This window comes from Bos javanicus, chromosome 20, assembly GCF_032452875.1.
Source record: "Bos javanicus breed banteng chromosome 20, ARS-OSU_banteng_1.0, whole genome shotgun sequence".
In the NCBI taxonomy this organism is placed as follows: Eukaryota; Metazoa; Chordata; class Mammalia; order Artiodactyla; family Bovidae; genus Bos; species Bos javanicus.
The window spans coordinates 51102081-51122895 of NC_083887.1; the positions used below are offsets into that span (position 1 = coordinate 51102081).

The 20815-nt window shown below is 37.7% G+C and overlaps 1 protein-coding gene across 8 annotated transcripts in view; it reads left to right on the top strand.

Moving 5' to 3' along the window:
• CDH12 (cadherin 12) overlaps positions 1-20815 on the top strand; it is a 1193543-nt gene that overhangs the window by 958838 nt on the left and 213890 nt on the right. The window lies entirely within an intron of this gene.

Genomic DNA, 20815 nt, shown 5'->3' on the forward strand with positions numbered 1-20815 from the left:
ATGGAAATATCTTACTTGTAACCCAGGAGATTATTCTTGCACTATGTAGGATACAACTAATTTCATTTACTTTTTCAACATTTTTTTCTACTTTTTTCTTGTCTTGCTCCATTCTAAATGCTTGAATAGATACATAAATATCTAGAACATATAACATTTCTTCACTATTTTACAATCTTTATATTTCCCTGAATTCATAGAATGCCATTTTATTTTAAGGACATAACTCACTTTGTACTGAAAGTGATTGCCATTACAAATTCAGACTCCTACACAGTTCTGGAGGTAACACCAAATACCAAATAGTAATTCTTGGCCCAAAATAAATTGTCCAAAACATGTATTTCATCTGGAAGGAGTTCATAAAGGGATGTGTTTCATGCTTTGGAGCTATCCAGAGAGACTTTGAATAACAGGTATTGTGTCTATAATAACCCATAGCAGTTATTCCATCAAACCCAGAGGCAAGTATCATTATACAGCCATTACTAGAATAAATTTACAGTTAGGCTATAGTATCATCATAATTCTTAACAATTTAAATATAATATAAATTTTACTACCTAAATTCCCAAAGGATGGCATCGCTGATTCAATAGACACTATTTGAGCACAGTTTGAGGAAACTCGGGAGATAGTGAAGGACAGGGAAGCCTGGTGTGTTCCAGTTCATGAGACATGACTTAGCAATTGAACAACAACAACCAAAATTCACAAAGTCCTATAATATGTATTTTAGGGCCAATGAGTTAAGGATTCCAGCGTTAATGACAATTTTTAATTATAACTTTTATTGCAAAGTCACCACAACCAGTCCCTGAATTTATTTCATAGTAACTTCTGGTTTCTAGCACATTTGTAAGATAAAGTTCCTCATCACTTCTGGTTTCAACTGGAAATGCTCTATGTGAGCCACTGCTAATATTTCCTAAGTCTTACATTTCTCAGAGGGCTCCTGCTGCCCCCTCAACCATCCCAGACATGCAAAGAAGATTGTACAGGGTACCCTGAGGGCAGACGCAGGTTTCTGGCTGTAGGAGTTGTCACATGGATTTACCATAAATGCACTGGAAATTGTGTCTGTGACCTTATCAGGCATTCAAAGACCATTTTCTCTCCTTGACCTAAGAAATCAGCTCAGAGGAGTTCACTTTGATTTTAAACTTTTGTGTGCATACTCAGGGCTACGTTTTTTTGAAATGCTTCTTTTATGCTATGCTATGATTCCTAGAGATTTAAAAATACAGTTTGGGAAATGTCTTATTAGAAAATAGTGCCTGAAAATATGGACAGCTGTTTATAAACTTGCACTTTGAAGATAAGTACAAGTAGAAAAATGAAGGGTGGGGGGACAAAAATGAAGATAGTACTTTAAGACAAAGTATGGCTTTTAAGAAGACAATGAAATCCAGTACATACGTACTTTAACCTGGTGCTTACTTCATGTAAACTGGAAGTATTTACGTGATTTCATGACCGTTAGTTACTCTTTAGTACTGAAACAGCATCCTTAAAGCAAACAGACACATCCCTCTGCAATATTAGAAAATTCTGTCTTATTAAATAATCCATTAGGTCTTTTGTTATGCCAATTAGGAGAAAGAATAGGGCTGAAGAGCTGAACCTTTATATAAAGATTTATAAAAATTCTTTATATAAAGAATTTTCAGCTAATGCCTGAAGAGAGAAATAAATCTGGAAATTCAAGCGAAGGGTAGGTGAGTAGGAGAACTGAGTGGCCCAGGTTTGGAGTGGTCCAGGTCTGGGGTGAGACAGAGTGTGCTGTGCCACCATGAATTATCAGAAAGATCCATGGAAGAACAGGTTCTTTAAAATGCTTTGCCATATAACATAATAGCCAAAAATTTTCACTGGCTATTCAAGAGACTTCTATAAATACCTAAACTTATTTTCAATGCACCCTCCTTTTAAAATATAGTTTTTTTTTTAATAACAGAGGAGTATTTTTTTTAATATGAAACTGTATCATATGCTATGAGTTCACCCAGGTATTCTTGGATTGTGTTTACATAATATGCCATTTTCAGATAAATACTAACAAGTGTAAACACCATTTACATATTAAATATTAGAAATTGAAAAACTATCAGGCACTACTTTTGCCGTCTCCCAGAAACCTACATATACATATAACCAAAATACACCTATTAAGAGAAGACCTGGTTAGTTTTGTGAGAGTTGTTTCAACTTTAACTTGACCAAAAAAAACAGCTGCATCCTAACATCACAGTTATCTCCCTAGAGCACCTGAACTCCATTCCCAAGCATACCCTCCTTAGCATCCGGAAATGGCTTACTGCTCTAATTGGCCCATTTTTTTTTTTTTCTCTCTCTGTTTTCTTTTGCTACATCCCTTTTAGGAAATCCCTGGCTCTGTGTCATTTCCCCTGGACTATTAAAATAATATACAGTCCAAACCAGATAGAACTGACTATGGTGTATTGGACAATGTAGCTATTGTGGAAAATCTCATAGTTGGCTTTGCATATCCACGCTTGAGGTGTTCTCTGGGAAACAACTACCTTTCCCCAACAATCAAGAATGCTCCTATTTCATTTTTACTAAAAGTCACAGCCAATTTAGAAAATACATATCTAAATAAATTGTATCAATGAGAGGTAATATCATTCCTTCTCCATTCAGCCTAATCTGTTCCACTTCCATACATAGGAGCAAGCAGATTTCAAATTTCTTTAATCAGGGAACTTTGGCTTACTCTTCTGTCTCTCAATATAATTTTTTATTTTTCTCAACAGATAGTAAAAAAATATTCAAGTTAAATTAACATTCATTTTGGCTTCCCTAGTGGCTCAGAGGTAAAGAACTCACCTGCCAATATAGGAGACATGGGTTTGATCCCTGGGTTGGGCAGATCCCCTGGAGGAGGGCATGGTGATCCACTCTAGTATTCTTGCCTGGAAAACCCCATGGACAGAGGAACCTGGAGGGCTACAAGAGTCACAAAGAGTAGAAAACGACTGAAAGATTGGACAACAAAAAGATAGCTTAGTTGTGATATAAAAGGTCAAGAAAAAAAAATCTATTAGGAAAATGCCAATTTAGCAATAATGGATTTTACATCTGAAAATATGATGAATGATTAAACCTGGAATCAAAATTAACAAATGTGAAAATTATAAAACTCATAACTCTACAAAGGGAGGATAGTGGTGAGCAGGATGGTAGAAATTTTTGAGGGAAATTGGTATTTAAGACTTCTAAGACTATGGAACATATTTAGTTCCCCAAAGTTGAAGAAAATTATAGTGAATCTATTAACTGTTTAAGAGAAAGGTCACTTTGTCACTAACTTGTGCTATATCTAATATGCTATGGAAGTAATATTCACAGATAAATTGCCTTTACTCTGACCTAAGGAAATTACTTTATGATCCAGATATTCCCCAACTCAAAGTTTTTCCTTGGAGACAACTCTGGATGTTATGAATGTGCTCTTAATTCTGTAAGATCATTGGAGTAACAATGAATTACATTAATGTGCCCTCTTTAATCCCATGGACGGAGGAGCCTGGTAGGCTACAGTCCATGGGGTCGCTAAGAGTCGGACATGACTGAGCGACTTCACTTTCACTGTTCACTTTCATGCATTGGAGAAGGAAATGGCAACCCACTCCAGTGTTCTTGCCTGGAGAATCCCAGGGATGGGGGAGCCTGCTGGGCTGCTGTCTATGGGGTCGCACAGAGTCGGAAACGACTGAAGCGACTTAGCAGCAGCAGCAGCAGCAGCCCTCTTTAATATCTGATGATTTTGCCTTAGTAAGGTGTGCAGTTTCAGTTACTTTTCCTGGAATGCTGACAGGTTTAAGATATTTAAATCCATATTTATACCTGTATTTTCTTCTTCAGCCTGAGCTCAGCCATTTTTAAGCCACTGACTGGGATATTCATAACCAGGTCCCTATGGCACATGTTATAGATGTTAATTGTAAATCACAATTGATGAAGTAAGACCTGCCATTTTCTGAGCAATAGTTAGGGGCCAAGTGAACTAACGGAGGTTTGCATTTCCTGTTTTCCTTAACCATTATGATAATTACATGCAGTATCATTTACTATTTCATCTTTATTTTTCTATGAAAACTCTTATGGATCAGAAAATAGGAATGACTCCTGGGTTCTTTATAACAAAGTTAGTGCAATCAATTATATCCTTTTTCTATGGTTAGTGGTTTCTAAAATTTCTTTGGAAGCTTTAAATTAGTTTTTAATCTCAGCTGTGCTTGTAAAGACTTTGGTATTAATATTATATTACTATATTATTTTATAATTAGAGGATGTGTTCCATGCATCAGAAAAAAAAATCAGAGGAATAAGTATCTCTTATTCACTGAGTTTAAAAAATGTTTAGAAAGAATTAAGTAAAGTAGTATACATCACAAGGAATTACACTGTTGGCTTCAAAAAAATAAATAACATGCACCCTCTTGGATTTTTTTTTTTTTTAATGAGTTGCATTCTGTTTCACATGAGGTTGGGGATAAATTCCAGGATGAAAATGTTGGTGGAGTTTTTGGTAGGTTATTCAGTTCAGTCAGTTCAGTCGCTCAGTCCTGTCTGACTTTTGCAACCCCATGGACTGCAGCAAGCCAGGCTAACCTGTCCATCATCAACTCCCAGAGCTTGCTCAAACTCATGTCTATTGAGTTGGTGATGCCATCCAACCATCTCATCTTCTGTCTTCCCCTTCTCCTCCTTCCTTCAATTTTTCCCAGCATCAGGGGCTTTTCAGGAAGTCAATACTTTGCATCAGGTGACCAAAGTTTTGAAGTTTCAACATTAGCATCAGTCCTTCCAATGAATATTCAGGACTGATTTTCTTTAAAATTGACTGGTTTGATCTCCTTGCAATCCAAGGGACTCTCAGGAGTCTTCTCCCACACCACAGTTCAAAAGAATCAGTTCTTCAGTGTTCAGCCTTCTTTCTGGTCCAACTCTCACATCCATACATGACTACTTGAAAAACCGTAGATTTGACTAGATGGACCTTTGTTGGCAAAGTAACATCTCTGCATTTTAATATGCTGTCTTGGTTGGTCATTGCTTTTCTTCCAAGGAGCAAACATCTTTTAATTTCATGGCTGCAGTCACCATCTACAGTGATTTTGGAGCCCCCCAAAATAAAGTCTGTCACTGTTTCCATTGTTTTCCCATATATTTACCATGAAGTGATGGGATGTCATGATGTCATGATCTTAGTTTTCTGAATGTTGAGTTTTAAGCCAGCTTTTTCACTCTCCTCTTTCACTTTAATCAGGAGACTCTTTAGTTCCTCTCTCTTTCTCCCAAGGGTGGTATCATCTGTATATCTGAGGTTATTAATATTTGTCCTGGAAATTTTGATTCCAGCTTATGCTTCATCTAGCCCTGCATTTCGCATGACGTTCTCTGCGTCTAAGTTAAATAAGCAGGGTGACAATATACAGCCTTGATGTACTTCTTTCCCAATTTGGAACCAGTTCATTGTTTCATGTCTAGTTCTAATTGTTGCTTCTTGACCTGCATACAGATTTCTCAAGAGGCAAGTACAGTGGTCAGGTATTCCCGTCTCTTGAGTTTTCCACAGTTTGTTGTGATTCACACAAAGGGTTTGGCATAGTCAATAAAGCAGAAGTAGATGTTTTTCTGGAAGTCTCTTGCTTTGTCTCTGATCTAACAGCTATTGGCAGTTTAATTTCTTGTTCCTCTGCCTTTTCTAAATCCAGGTTGAACATTTGGAAATTCATGGTTCATGTACTGCTTAAGCCTCGGTTGGTAGGTTTTTAATCAGAGAATATTTTCTACATGGTCATACTCCAGCTCCAAGAAAGAAATAGTGAAGACTCTGACTATAATTAAAATGTAATGTTTTATTATACCATTATTTATTTACATAATTTATTATACCATTATTATTATTTCAAAGCATAAATCTCCATACTTCCTTGCTTTCACAGAAGTGTCACAAACAGACAAACATAAAATGATAAAGCAACATTTTATCATATGTGCCAGCCATGAGCACATAGAGAAGCTCAAGTGGGATAGAATGAACAGGGAAACTATCACTGATTTCATCTGTGCCCCATAAGCATAGTCATTGTTAGGAAACTGGAGAAAGAATTTTGCTGTTTTCTACAAATAAACACATTCTCCTTACACAACAAAAATACATTTACCAAAATAAGGAAATTAACTTTAATGTATTATTACAATCTAATCTTTAGACTCTATTAAAGCTTCATCAATTGTCTCCATAATGTCTTATATAGTAAAATGCTCCAGGTCAATGTCCTGGATTTAAGCTTTGCATGGAAGTCACCTCTTACTTTTAGTGTCATTTGCCATGTGGAAAGACCAAGAACATTCAAAAGCAGCAAGACCTGGATAGGTTTTTGTTTAAAAGTCACTAAATGTATTTTCTATTGTCCAAATAAATGCAAGCAACAGTTTTGCTAAATTTCTGCCACTGCATAACAATGATCCTTCTTCCTCTAGTTCCCAGTAAAAAGTTCTTACTTTCTTGCGAGCCCTCATTTACAGCTTCCTCACTTACCTTGCAAGGGAATGATGATTCAATAAACCATGTGTTCAAGGCACTTTGTACTGACACATTCTCCTCAAAGCCCACTGCCTGACTACACAAGCATTTCCACATTTTAAGTATTTGTTATGCAGCACCTCACTGCCAGGAATGAAATTGGTATTATCTACTACAATGGCACCCCACTCCAGTACTCTTGCCTGGGAAATCCCATGGATGGAGGAGCCTGGTAGGCTGCAGTCCATGGGGTCGCTAAGAGTTGGACACGACTGAGCGACTTCACTTTCACTTTTACTTTCATGCATTGGAGAAGGAAATGGCAACCCACTTCAGTGTTCTTGCCTGGAGAATCCCAGGGACGGGGAGCCTGGTGGGCTGCCGTCTATGGGGTCACACAGAGTCAGACACGACTGAAGCGACTTAGCAGCAGCAGCAGCACTATTGTGTAACAAATTACCCAATGGTTTAGAGACTCAAAACTATAAAACTACAAACATGTATTATCTCTTGTCTGGGGCGTGGATTTGGCTGAGTATCTCTGTTGCAAAGTCTCTTGTGGATTTCGTGTCAAGCTAGTTATCAGGAATATGGTCTCCTCTGAAGATTCTCCTGTCAGGAAAAAGCATTACTAAGGCCCTCATGTGGCTGTTATCTTGGAATTGATGTCCTACTGTGTGTGTGTGCTAAGTCGTTTCTGACTCTGTGCGACCCCAGGAACTATGGTCAGACAGACTCCTCTGTCCATGGAATTTTCCAAGCAAGAATACTGGAGTGGGCTGCCATTTCCTTCTCCAGGGGCTCTTCCCAACCCAGGGACTGAACCTGTGTCTCTTGCATCTCCTACATTGCAGGTGGAATCTTTACTGCTGTGTCACATGGGAGGTCTGATCTCCTATTATTTCTGCCATATTCTATGTACTTTTTAAGAATCAATTTGATAAGCTCATTCTACACTCAAGGAAATGGGATTAGATAAAGATGTGAATATTGAAGGAAGATGTAACTGAGCTGTATATAGAGGTTGTCTATATTAGATGCTGATTCCACTGTAAAATTGCTCTATCTTTCCTGTAATTATTACATATTTTGTTAAGAGGAATTTTAAAACTGGACAAATAACCTAGTCATCATCATATTTTCAAAGTATCCATCTAGAAATTTATATCTCTGTGGTCTCAAGATTCCTAATTTTATTAAATTGATTCTAATCTATTGGTATCTATTTAACATTGAAATTTTTTAGATGTGGTCAATGAAATCTTCACTAAGCTAAATTCTATGTGCTTTTAATATCATCCTTAATTAGTTGAATACTTCCTTACCTTCTGGCTCAAAAATATGTTTGGGACTTGTTTTGCATGTTTCCTGCCTTAGTCAAGAAGAAAGCTATTTTTTCAAGAAGTTCTATTCTCACCCTTATGGAGAATAATATTTAGAAGCAAAAATATGGTTTCTATGTGCTCTTTCTTATTAGAATATTATAATTCTCAGTTGCTTTCAGTGGGCACAGCTAAACAGTAAATCTATGCACATGTACATGTTGTGCTGTGCTTAGTCACTCAGTCAGGTCCGACTCTTTGTGACGCCATGGACTGTAGCCTGTCAAGCTCCTCTGTCCATGGGAATTATCTAGGCAAGAATACTGGAGTAGGTTGCCATGCTCCCCTCCAGGGAATTTTCACAACCCCAGAGTCTAACTGGGGTCTTCTGCATCACAGGCAGATTCTTTACTAGCTGAGCTACAAAATATTTATTTCTCCATCACTGTACAAATGTTGAAAACCATGATTATGATCTAGTACCTTCAACTCCAATCTAATGCCACCATTTATTCCAGGTTTGTTTGTTTTTAATCCTTTTATATTTTATAACTCTCTTTTAGAAGAGTGAGAAATCTGGCTGTTCTATCCTTAATACATTTTCTTGTTTGATCAGCCCAGTCTCTAATTGTCATGATCCCTGAAGACACCTTGCAAGTGCTCTGTGACTCCAGCTTCGAAGATCTTCATTCTTTCTATCATCTTGTCTCCTCCACTGTGGGTGGAGGTTTTGTTCACCTCATTAGGGCTCTGAAGCCCCACACAGGCCATATTTCCCACACATGGATGCCTTACTCATGCTAATCGATCCCTGATACCCCTTGCTAGCCCTTCTTTATGGACAGCTCCTTCACTCAGATCTGGCTCAGGTACCTTGATCTGGTTGCTGTATCCCCTCCCCAACTGCATATCTCTGCCAACACAAAAGGCTTTAGGACTGAATTATTCTAGAAGATGAGTAAAGAGGAAATGGCTTTTTCTGATTCTTAAAGGGATTTAGGGTGCTTATAAGAGCTGCTTACCTCTAAGTTGTATATCCAAATGTGTTAACAACATCTAAATCAGGGACCCTTCATTTGTTTTGCATTTAATTCATAATTTGTTATGAGTGAGTGAAAGTCACTCAGCCATGTCCGACTCTTTGTGACCCTAGGATTCTCCAGGCAAAAATATTGGAGTGGGTTGCCATTCCCTTCTCCAGGGGATCTTCCTGACCCAGGGATCAAACCTTGGGTTCGATCTACATTGCAGGCAGATTGTTTATTTTCTGAGCCACCAAGAGTTATGATATGAGAGGCCAAAGCTGACCTGCTGCTGCTGCTGCTAAGTCGCTTCCGTTGTGTCTGACTCTGTGCGGCCCCATAGACGGCAGCCCACCAGGCTCCCCTGTCCCTGGGATTCTCCAGGCAAGAACACTGGAGTGGGTTGCCATTTTCTTCTCCAATGCATGAAAGTGAAAGTGAAGTTGTTTAGTTGTGTCTGACTCTTAGCGACCCCATGGCCTGCAGCCTACCAGGCTCCTCCGTCTATGGGATTTTCCAGGCAAGAGTACTGGAGTGGGGTGCTGTTGCCTTCTCCAAAAGCTGACCTAGGAAATAGCTAATAAGATCAGAAGCTGAAATATGCTGATTTTTTAAAACATTATTTTCCATATTGGAATAGATCTTTTCTAGTCATAGTCAATGAAAAGAGATTTCTACAGAGAGACAGAGGACAGAACTCTGCTCTAGTGTATTCTAGCCACACAATAGGTGGGCAGTGAACTTGTTAAGTGTCCACATCCCTGTCTACCGTTTCCCCGTTGTGAGGATTGCATAGATTATTTGTCCTCATTTTGATTTGATGTCCTTTCCTACAAATGAAGAATAAAAATACCCTATTCCCAGAGGTGTACTGCAAACAGTAAAGGAGAAAATGTATGTTTAGCACTGATTCCAATGCCTGGGTAAAAAAAATGCAGTCAATAAATGGGGGAAGATTCTGTTAATAATGTGATGATCATTCTTAGAAAACTAGCAGGGGAATGCCTAACTTGTAGAGGTCTCAGCTAGTGATCTTACCCCCTTCTGCTATGTAGTCCCTCCCTGTGACACACGAGCTCAATATTTACTATTGTCTTTTGTTCAAACTGTGCAAAGTCTATATAAGAACCCAATAGACTCTCTATCCCAATTTACATTTACTCTGGTGTAGAGTGCTCTTTTCCGTTAATGTGTGGAGACAAGCTGTTGATTTGTAAGAAACACCAATTATCAGATGACACTCTTGCCTTGCAATGTGTTAAGTGGGTTTTACACATCTGATGACACTGAACAAGGCCTGTTTATCCCTCTGGTGTCAGTGGTGAAGTGTCTACAGCACACAGCGTGGCAGAACCATTTTCAGGGACATCTGATGTTATGACTGTATGTTCCTGGAGCATTTTATCCCTGTGTTTGATTTCTTTTTTTTTTTAATTAGCGGTACAGTTGCAAAGGTAACACAATGGACAATGTTTGGGTGGCCTTGAAAGAAGCATGTGAATTGTTTTAGTAGCAGCACAGTGTGGCCTGAAAAATAAACAGTCCTGAATTGATCGCTGCTTTAGCAGCCACTGATCAGCCGTAGATGTTAAAAATTAACAAGAAGTACTTTTTTTCCCCCCTAACCACCAAATGACTCTAAGCATTAAATACATGTTAGCAGAAGCTGCTTCTTGGCCACTGAGTGGTTCAAAACATTAAACATATTTTCGAAGTATTACTCTTTTCCCAGCCTCCAAGTGGTTGTAAACATAAAATATGTTTTATAAAAACTACTTTGCCAGCTTCTGGCAGGATAGCGATGAACATCATTTTTCTTTAAAGTTGCCTTCCAGCTGTGATATTGGTTTTTTGGTTTGTGTTTTTTCTCTTCTTATTTGCTCAATTCTACTTTTTTTTTGTACACAAAGGCAGGGAAGAGCCTACCTGGCCCAACTGTCTTTTGCTTTATGATAAGTGATCATGAGAGAGCAGTTGCTGCTGCTGCTGCTAATTCGCTTCAGTCATGTCCGACTCTGTGTGACCCCATAGACAGCAGCCCACTAGGCTGCCCCGTCCCTGGGATTCTCCAGGCAAGAACACTAGAGTGGGTTGCCATTTCCTTCTCCAATGCATGAAAATTAAAAGTGAAAGTGAAGTCGCTCAGTCGTGCCTGACTCTTAGCGACCCCATGGACTGCAGCCCACCAGGCTCCTCCATCCATGGGATTTTCTAGGCAAGAGTACTGGAGTGGGGTGCCATCGCTTTCTCCGGAGAGAGCAGTTACACCAATATAAAACCCTGTTGGCAACAGAGTTCTCTGGGGTTCAATTGCTTGGGTATTCCACATAGATGTTAGCTCCATTTTCTGAAATAATTTTTGTTTCTGCTTACCATTGTGCAAAGTGTTGAGGTATGAAGATGAGTAAAAAGTTTGGTATTAAGGAAAATAACTTCAAGCAACCGAACACTGATAGATTATACCCATTGAATGAGGTGAAAATATGCCATCAAAAGAACAGACTAAAAAGACAGGCAGAATGGCAAGACTATTGAGTTAATCAGATCACTAACCCAAACATGATAAAAGACTGGAAATCTACGTCTGGAAATAACTCAGTGTGACAACAGCATGCAATTCAAACACAGTAAAGAGCACATCACTATATAAAAGTCTCTTCAGGAATTAGCCCAGAAAATCTGTTTATTTTGACCAAATTCACAATAAAATCAAGAGTGACACTGATTCAATTGAAAATGTGAAACTGCTCTATTATTCCAGACAGAGCAATTCATCATCAAGCCACATAATTACTTGGAAAAGCTTTGATTTGCACAGAATCCAAGTGTTTTCCAAATCATAATATTGTATTTTGCTAAAAGTTTTCTGCTTTGTGATATTTAACAGATTCAAATATTTCTAGGAAACCTATTATATACAAGACACTTAGGAATTGTGATTAGAACAGTGAGGTAAATAGATAAAACCCATACCTTCAGAAAGCTTTTATTCCAAAGGTCTAGTGTAGGAACAGTGAACTACACCCTGAGGGCTGAGTCTGGCACATCACCTGTTCTCATTGGGATGCAATCGCATCTGTCTATTTGTGTGTTATCCGTGTCTGTGTTCACACTACAGTGGAATTGTTGGCCGCAGAGACCAAAAGGCCTGCAAAGCCTGCACTGTATGCAGCCTAATCCTTTACAGGAAAAGTTTGTTGAACCATGATGTTGGATTCAGTATCAGAGAGAAGGTTAAGGTAAAGTCAACATTTTGAACAGATGCATGAAGACAGAGAGTGAAAAACTTCCTGAAAAAAAAGAAAAGAAAGAAAAAGAAATGGCAAGATGAGAGGGTAAATGAAAGGCAGGAAGAAGTCTTACAATAACAAGTTGCATGTGGCTTGAAATCGTATGCTCCCATTTCATTGGTATCCAAAACCTCAGTCACTTAGTAAAAAATCTGCCTGCAAGGCAGGAGACCCACATTTGATCCCTAGGTAAGGAAGATCCCTTGGAAAAGAGAATGGTAACCCACTCCAGTATTCTTGCCTGGAGAATCACATTGGCAGAGGAGTCTGGTGGAGTACTGTCCATGGGATCACAAAGAGTCAGACACAGCTGAGCAACTATCATTTAGTTGGTGCTGAAGGGAATGTTTTGAATTTATTAAAGTATTAAGAGAGAATGTGCCAGTCATGTTTCTGACTCTTTGCAACCCTTTGGACTGTAGTCCTCCAGTCCCCTCAGTCTGTGGGATTTTCCAGGTAAGAATACTGGAGTGGGGTGCCATTTCTGCCTCCAGGGAACCTTTCCCATCCAGGGATTGAACACACTGTAATTCCTGCATTGCAGGCAGATTCTTTACCACTGAGCCAGGGAAGCCCATTAAAGTATTAAAAGTTCATGATAAAATATTTTTTATTTTCCTACAAAATAATTCTATTTCAATTATGCAACCATATTTTTAAATTAAAAAACATTGAAACTGAGATTAAGAAGTTTGAAAAAAGAGAAACTCTAGATTCACTTAAAACATTCTTTCCCCGTATGATTTCTCAGGATTCTTAAGTTCTTTGCCTCACATATGCATGGTGAAAGGAAAATTGAAAATTACCAAAGCCAAATTTGAAAACAGTGGCCCGTATTAACAACTACTACCCAATAAATGTTAGAGAAAACTACATCAGAAAATAAGGTTAATGCATTTACCAAGGTTGGCACTATTTTCATTTCTGACTAAGAAGCTGAAAGTTGAAAAAGAAAAGAAAACAAAACAAATCAGAGACTATAATTGTATAAATAATGAACAAAAGTGAATATCAAAATCTTGTATAACTTGTTTAATTGGCAATGGCACTAGAAAAAAAGGAAACATGTCAATTAAACTGTCATCCATGTTAATTTTGCCTCTGAGAAAAACATTGTAATGGGATAATTTCATGAAATACTTTGATGGTAAGACAGTGTCAAACTATGATTAGCTGCTACATAATTCAAATTAGACAAGAAAGCAATTGGTGGTAGCCTGACTACTGAGAGCTTTTGTTTCATGAGTTTTTCTTCACGTTTTCCCTTTCTTTAATCAAGTATATGCTGTTTGGCAGTAAAATGATTTATTCTAAAAATATTGATATCATGAGAATTTAGTAGGAACTTCACTATAAGAAAATATTTTCCATTTTTAAATGGAAACAATTTCCATTTTAAAATCTTTTTAAAAATAACCATTACCATTTCTGAAAAAAGTCATCTTCATAGAAGTGATATTTTGGTAACTAATATTAAGTTCCTAATTAGCTAAGACCTCAATTAAAAGCGACTTCAGTTTCACTTTTCACTTTCATGCATTGGAGAAGGAAATGGCAACCCACTCCAGTATTCTTGCCTGAAAAATCCCAGGGACAGCGGAGCCTGGTGGGCTGCCATCTATGGGGTCTCACAGAGTTGGACACGACTGAAGCGACTTAGCAGCAGCAGCAGCAGCAATTAAAAGCAGCTCATATGATTATGTTTATATTTCTATTATCAAATATGTTCATTTTTAACTGAGTTCTCTTTCATTATTCTCATTTCTGTTCAGTTAGCCAGAGTGGATGTTCTAGAATTTAATAAGGTCAGGTAAATTTTACTGCCTATATTCTTTATCCTTTATTGCTTCAAAAAAATGTTATATATTTAAACTAACAAAGAGTTCCAAACATCATAAATATCAATGGGATTATAAAACAATAATTTTTTTAGTTTTGTACAAAGTCTTAGCTTTGTACAAAAATTTGTTTAAAAATAATATATAGAATTTCTATTCTGCTTTTTAAGCTATAATTTATGTGCTTCTTGAAAAGTAACAAAACTCCTTATGCAGTTACTAAGAACACTATCTTCATATGTTAATTCCCAGTAACAGAAGCAGGTCTACTGTTTCTCAACCAGGGAGAGCTTTCAGAATTAAATAGTTTTGTGTGTCTTTCTGAAATAAAAAGACTATTGTTTTGTTAATAGCAGAAAAAGGAAAACATGTAAAGATTATTTTTGGGTCCATATATTTATTTCTTAAGAATGCTGGTGAAAAGTATCTTAAAAAGGACCAGTATGACTGACAACAGCAAAGTTGAAAGAGTGTTTGCAGAACACTAGCAAGAAAGGTCATGGTTCTAGAAAGTCAGAATATTAGAGGGAAAACAAAATAGACCCTGGAGTACTGCAGATCTGGATTCAAATTTGATAACATGTGGGGTAATGTTTAGAACAGTGTTTCCTTTTTGTAAATGTTTTTGCCAGTAAATATAAGGATTGAAATATATACCATTTGTAAAGAAATAAATAAAAAGGAAAGAAAAACTACACTGTATAAGAATTTTAATAAAATGCTAGTAATTTATTTTTTCCTTCAGCAGCTTTTTCTTTTTTGGGATTTTTAGATTTGGAGAAGAGTCTTCAATGACATTTTTTATTTTCCTATTTTCATCCTTGAAGTTGTTCCTAGTAAATCACATAAGAAGGACATTACTAAAAACATCTCCTTCTGAGAACACATATTTTTTTATGAAATACCATTCATCCAAAATATTTGAATAGAGACTCAAAACATAAGAAATGAAATATGATAGGTATAAAATATAATAAAACACTGTGCAAAAATATGCCTAGTGGATGTTAAAAGTAATGTCGTAGGGGTTCAAGTTCATGACAGTGGACTGAGCAAACACATTTATTTCTCCTTTGTTTCAAAATACCATTGAAATACACAATATAATACTTAGCAAATATAACTATTGGAAGCTGGGAAGTGGTTCATAGCAGACCAAAAAAATAAGGCATTTCTGTAGGATATAATCTCTCTAGGGACTTCTGGGTTTGGCCACAGTGGAATTATTGATATTAGGCTTTTTTTTCAACTGCATGCTCAGTTGTGTCTGACCCTTTGGAACCCTAGGAACATAACCTGCCAGGCTCCTCTGTCCATGGGATTATCCCAGCAAAAATATTGGATTGGGTTGTCATTTATTCCTCCAGTATGTTTTCACCATAAAGTGAAAGTGAAAGTCGCTCAGTCATGTCCGACTCTTTGTGACCCAATGGACTATACAATCCATGGAATTCTCCAGGCCAAAATATTGGAGTGGGTAGCCTTTCCCTTTCCAGGGGATCTTCCCAGCCCAGGGGTTGAACCCAGGTCTCCTGATTTGCAGGCGGATTCTTTACCAACTGAGGTATCAGGGATGCTTTTATCATTGTTTCACCATAAACAATGATAAAATTGGACAAGGTCCATGAGGCAGCAGTCCTTTAATATGTGTGCCATAGTACACACTTGTCATGCTTGAGAGATTCCCATGAATCAAGCCCCACATTTAGCTGGAATCTTTGATGAGAGGCACTTTTCCTGCTATGGCACAAGGAATGGGATTCTAAAAAGAATGTCCAGAGATGGGTTATAGCTTGGAGCTGCTGAAGTTACTGCAATTTGAGAATTGCTGAAGTGGCAGGAATTTGTGTAGAAAGTAAGGAGCAGCACAGAGAAGCACTGAAAAGTCAGAGGAGGAATTTAGGAGGCATTTTCACCGAGGGCTGCTCCATGCATACACAGCATTAGCTTCTAAGTCCTGCGGGAGGCAGATTTGGGGCTGAGATACCCATTGTGACTCAGGGTGGGGAGATGTTGAAGGGACAGACTAGCCACAGAGGGAAGATTTCACTGGATATCTCATATGTTTATGCGAGGCCCCAGAAAGCCTATACATTAAAAGCACAAGTCATTTCCTTCAGTAAAGGCCGTGTCCTCCGTCTAAAAGCAAAACCTGGAAGAGACTTTTTTTAAATAATTAAACTAGGCCTGACAGATCAAAAGTATCTGCCAGTAATTTAATTGGCCTCAAAGAATTATCTTAAGACCCTATATAAGAGCATCCAGATTTTCTACAGTGTATTATTAAAATTTTCCCCATACATAAAAACAAATACAAGTCATATAAAGAAGCTGAAAAATCTGATCGGTGTTCAAGGAAAAATCAGTCTAAACTTATAAACATCATGATGACTCTGGTTTTAAAATCATACATAAACATATCTAAACAAAAAATATAAACATATTTTAAGACTAATGGAAAACATTGTCATGATGATAGGACAACACCAACAACAAATAATGGACACTCCAGAAATAGAAAGTTTGGTATACTTCATTAACCATTCATTGGCAGGGCTCAGTAGCAGATTACAGGTATCAGAAAAAAGACAAATGACAATCAAGGTCTTTGAAATTATACACTCTTAAAATAAAAGAGGAAAATGACTGAGATAAATCAGAGATTGACATAAGACAATATCAAGCCATCAAATATATCTAGAATTAGAATCCAAGAAGAATAAGAGACAAAATGAAGGAGAAAATTGTGTTTGAATAAATAATTGTGAATGTTCATCAAATTTTTATTAAAAATTTCAAATTTTAGGTCCAAGAAGCTCAAACAAACAACATACACAAAAAGGTTAAAACAACCAATAGTGTAAATAAACAGAATAATTAAAAATATTCATTTAATCTGAGGTAAGACTGGAAAAGTTAAGAAAATTAAAATAACTGAAAATAAACAAAAACCCTTAAATAGTAAACAAATGACAATATGGTATATTTAAATACAGCTATGTCAATGACTGGGCTTCCCAGGTAGCACTAGTGGTAAAGAAAACACGTGAAAATGTAAGAGAAGCAAGAGATGTGGGTTTAATTCGAGTTGGGAAGATCTCCTGGAGAAGGACATGGCAGCCCATTCCAATATTCATGCTTGAAAAATTCCATGGACAGGAGCCTGGCAGGTTGCAGTCCATGGGGTCAACAAAAGAGTCAGACACAGTGGAGCACACTCATACATCAGTGACTAAATGCAAATATACTAAACACATATTAGTTTGCTAAGGCTACTATAACCAACTACTAAAAACTGGTGGCTCAAACAACAGAAAAATATTGTCTGGCATTTCTAGGGACTAGAAGTCTCAAATCAAGGTGTTCATTCCTTCCGAAGGTTGTGATGCTGGAACTGTACCAGGCCTCTCTCTTTGGCTGGTATGTGGCCGTCTTCATGGTCATGTAGTATTCTTCCTGCTTGCACTATATCCAAACGTCCCTTTCTATAAAGACACCAGCTATCTTGGAATAGGATTCTGAAGTGAAGTTAGTTGCTCAATCATGTCTAACTCTTTGCAACCTTTGGAGTTTAGCCTGCCAGGCTCCTCTGCCCATGGGATTTCCCAGGCAAGAATACTGGAGTTGATAGCCAGTCCCTTCTCCAGGGGATCTTCCCGACCTAGGGGGTCAAACCTGAGTCTCCTCCATTACAGGCAGATTCTTTACCATCTGAACTACCAGGTAAATTATCCCATTTTATATTGGTTACCTCTGTAACAATCCTATTTCCTAGTAAGTTCTTATCCTAAAGTATAGGCTGTTAGGATCCCAACACAACCTTTTTGAAGGAAAACAGATTTATGTGGGGGTTCATCTATCTCTGAGGTGTAGGCTTTGGAGTTATTAACCTATTTGAGGAGCACTTCTTGATACAATTCTCAACATATGTCAGACTTAGGCTTTTGTTTCTTTTTCCTTCACCCTGAGACTGTCAAATAAATCCGTATTTTTGTAGGGATAGAAATGTATTGATGGAAAAAGAATAGCCTCACATCTCTGGATTCCTCTTTTCTTTTTAAATTTGAGCTGATAACGCTTTAAAATCTTATAAAACTCTTTATTTTCTTTTTCTACATTTTATTTTATTTTTTTAAATTTAAACTTATTTATTTTAATTGAAGGCTAATTACTTTACAATATTGTATTGGTTTTGCCATACATCAACATGAATCCACCATGGGTATACACGTGTTCCCAATCCTGAACCCCTCTCCCACCTCCCTCCCCATAACTCTTTATTTTCTTGGGCTCCAAAATCACTGCAGATGGTGACTGCAGCCATGAAATTAAAAGACGCTTGCTCCTTGGAAGAAAAACTATGACAAACCGAGACAGGGTATTAAAAAGCAGAGACATTACTTTGCCAACAAAGGTCCGTATAGTCAAAGCTATGGTTTTTCCAGTGGTCATGTATAGATGTGAGAACTGGACCATAAAAAAAGGCTGAATGCTGAAGAACTAATGCTTCTGAACTGTGGTGTTGGAGACAACTCTTGCGAGTCCTTTGTACTGCAAGGAGATCAAGCCAGTCTATCCTTAAGGAAATCAGTCCTAGATATTCATTGGAAGGACTGATGCTGAAGTTGAAGCTCCAATACTTTGGCCTCCTGATGCGAACTGACTAAATTACCAAAAGAACTTGATGCTGGGAAAGACTGAAGGCAAGAGGAAAAGGGGAAGACAGAGGATGAGATGGTTAGGTGGCATCATCAATTCGATGGACATGAGTTTGAGCGATTTCCAGGAGATGGTGAGGGACAGGGAAGCCTGGCATGCTGCAGTCCATGGGGTCTCAAGGAGTCGGACACAACTGAGTGACTGAACGACAACAACAAAACTCTCAATGATGTGCAAAAGATGTTTAAGTGGTATTTTGGACCGTTTTCAGTGAAAGGTGTAGTTCAAATAACTTATCTATGCATTACTGAAAACTGAAATCTTTGGCTATTCATGATGGTAATTTAGTCGCTAAGTGATGTCCAACCCTTTTGTGACCCCATGGACTATAACTTGCCAGGTACCTCTGTCCATGGGATTTTCCAAGCAAGAATACTGGAATGGGCTACCATTTCCTTCTCCAGGGGTTTTTCCCAACCTAGTGATTGAACACGCATCTTCTGCTTGGCAGGTAGATTCTTTATCACTGAGCCACCTGAGAAATTCATTTGTCTATTCATATATGGAGTATATTTTATATGTTGAGTCAGTTTTCTTTTCCTAATTAACTTTATAAGTCATTTTTGGAACCTCTTATGTGGAAAGAGATTATTAGATGAAGACAATACTAGTTTGACTAATGTCCACCTGAAGGACCACAGCCAAGTGATTTGTCACTATTTTTCCATCTTCTCATTATAAAATGGGGATACATAAGCTATGTGTGGCTTAAATAAATCATCTTATAAAAATCTAACTTAATACCTGAAAATCATAGAACTGAATAATTAGCTCTCTCAGTGGTGCCTCTGCAACTAAAATTCTTGGATGAAACTGTTACGAGGGAACACACAGTAGAACCACTTTACTCAATAATATCAATTGCATCGTCATCTTCTGGGGCAAGTACTTCCTCCAAACAAATCAAACCTTGTCACTTATACAACATTCCTCTATCTCATGAATTCCTGCTATTCTCCTGTCTGAATTTAATAGAGGTTAAAACTCAGCTCACAATCACAGCCAAAGTGTTCCTAGAGAATAAATCTACCGAGACAAGCCAAACATCAATTAAATTAATAACTGGTCTCCTTTTTTTCAGAGATACTGTGTATCAGTTTTTCCTCCAGTAGTATTATAAAATTTCTCTTGTTTCACAATAATAAAGCAGGAAGTTGCTCTGATAGTTATAAGCAATACACAAAGCTTCAGAATGCAATCTTAGTTTTGAATTTTAGCTTGTGGGCATTTTTTTTTTTAAAGATCATTTAATTTACTAATAAAGTTACACCGACTTGGTAACTGGGGAGCCATGCACATTTCTCCCCAGTGTGGTAAGGAAGAGTTGCTAGGGAAACCGCTGACAGAAACTGCCTACCCTGGCCGGGTAGGCAACAGGAAATTCTGGTAAGAAATGCAGAACTAACAAGCTAAATTGAAACTCACAGCTGGAAGAAGTTTGGATGCCACTCTGTATGTCCCAACAACCTCCCAGAATCCTTCTCACTGAAATTCATCTTGGTTGAGTGATGAACACACCATCAGGAAGGACTCTAATTCAGAATGATTGGCCATAGACAACCAGGAAACTAATCCCATTGCCAACAATGTCCTGAGATTGGGAGCCCTGTAGCAGAGCGGTTCTCCTAGGTTCCCTTACCCTGCTGCTCTCTGCTTGGGCACTCCTTCCCAATAAAAGCTTCTTGCTTTGCCAGCACAAGTGTCTCCCCAATAATTCATTTTTGAGTATTAAGCAAGAACCTACTCCAGGCCCTGGAAATCTGTCTCATCTCCTGCAACAGAATAAGCTATCAGTTCCTAGTCCTCAGTTGTAAATGATTACACATTAATTTAAAGAACACGTGCACGTACAGTACTCTGAAAGGATGAAGATGGGGAAGTAAAGCATACAAACTCAAGCACACACAGAAGAAATATGCAGCATCTCATTTTTAACTTCAAGAACAGGATGAGGAAGAGTCCCAGTAAACAAACAAGCAAAGAGAGTTCTAAATGTTTTAAATTAGCTTATCTGTGTAGTTAAGAAGATATTTATTTGCAGTCAATATACCAGAACCAAAATTAT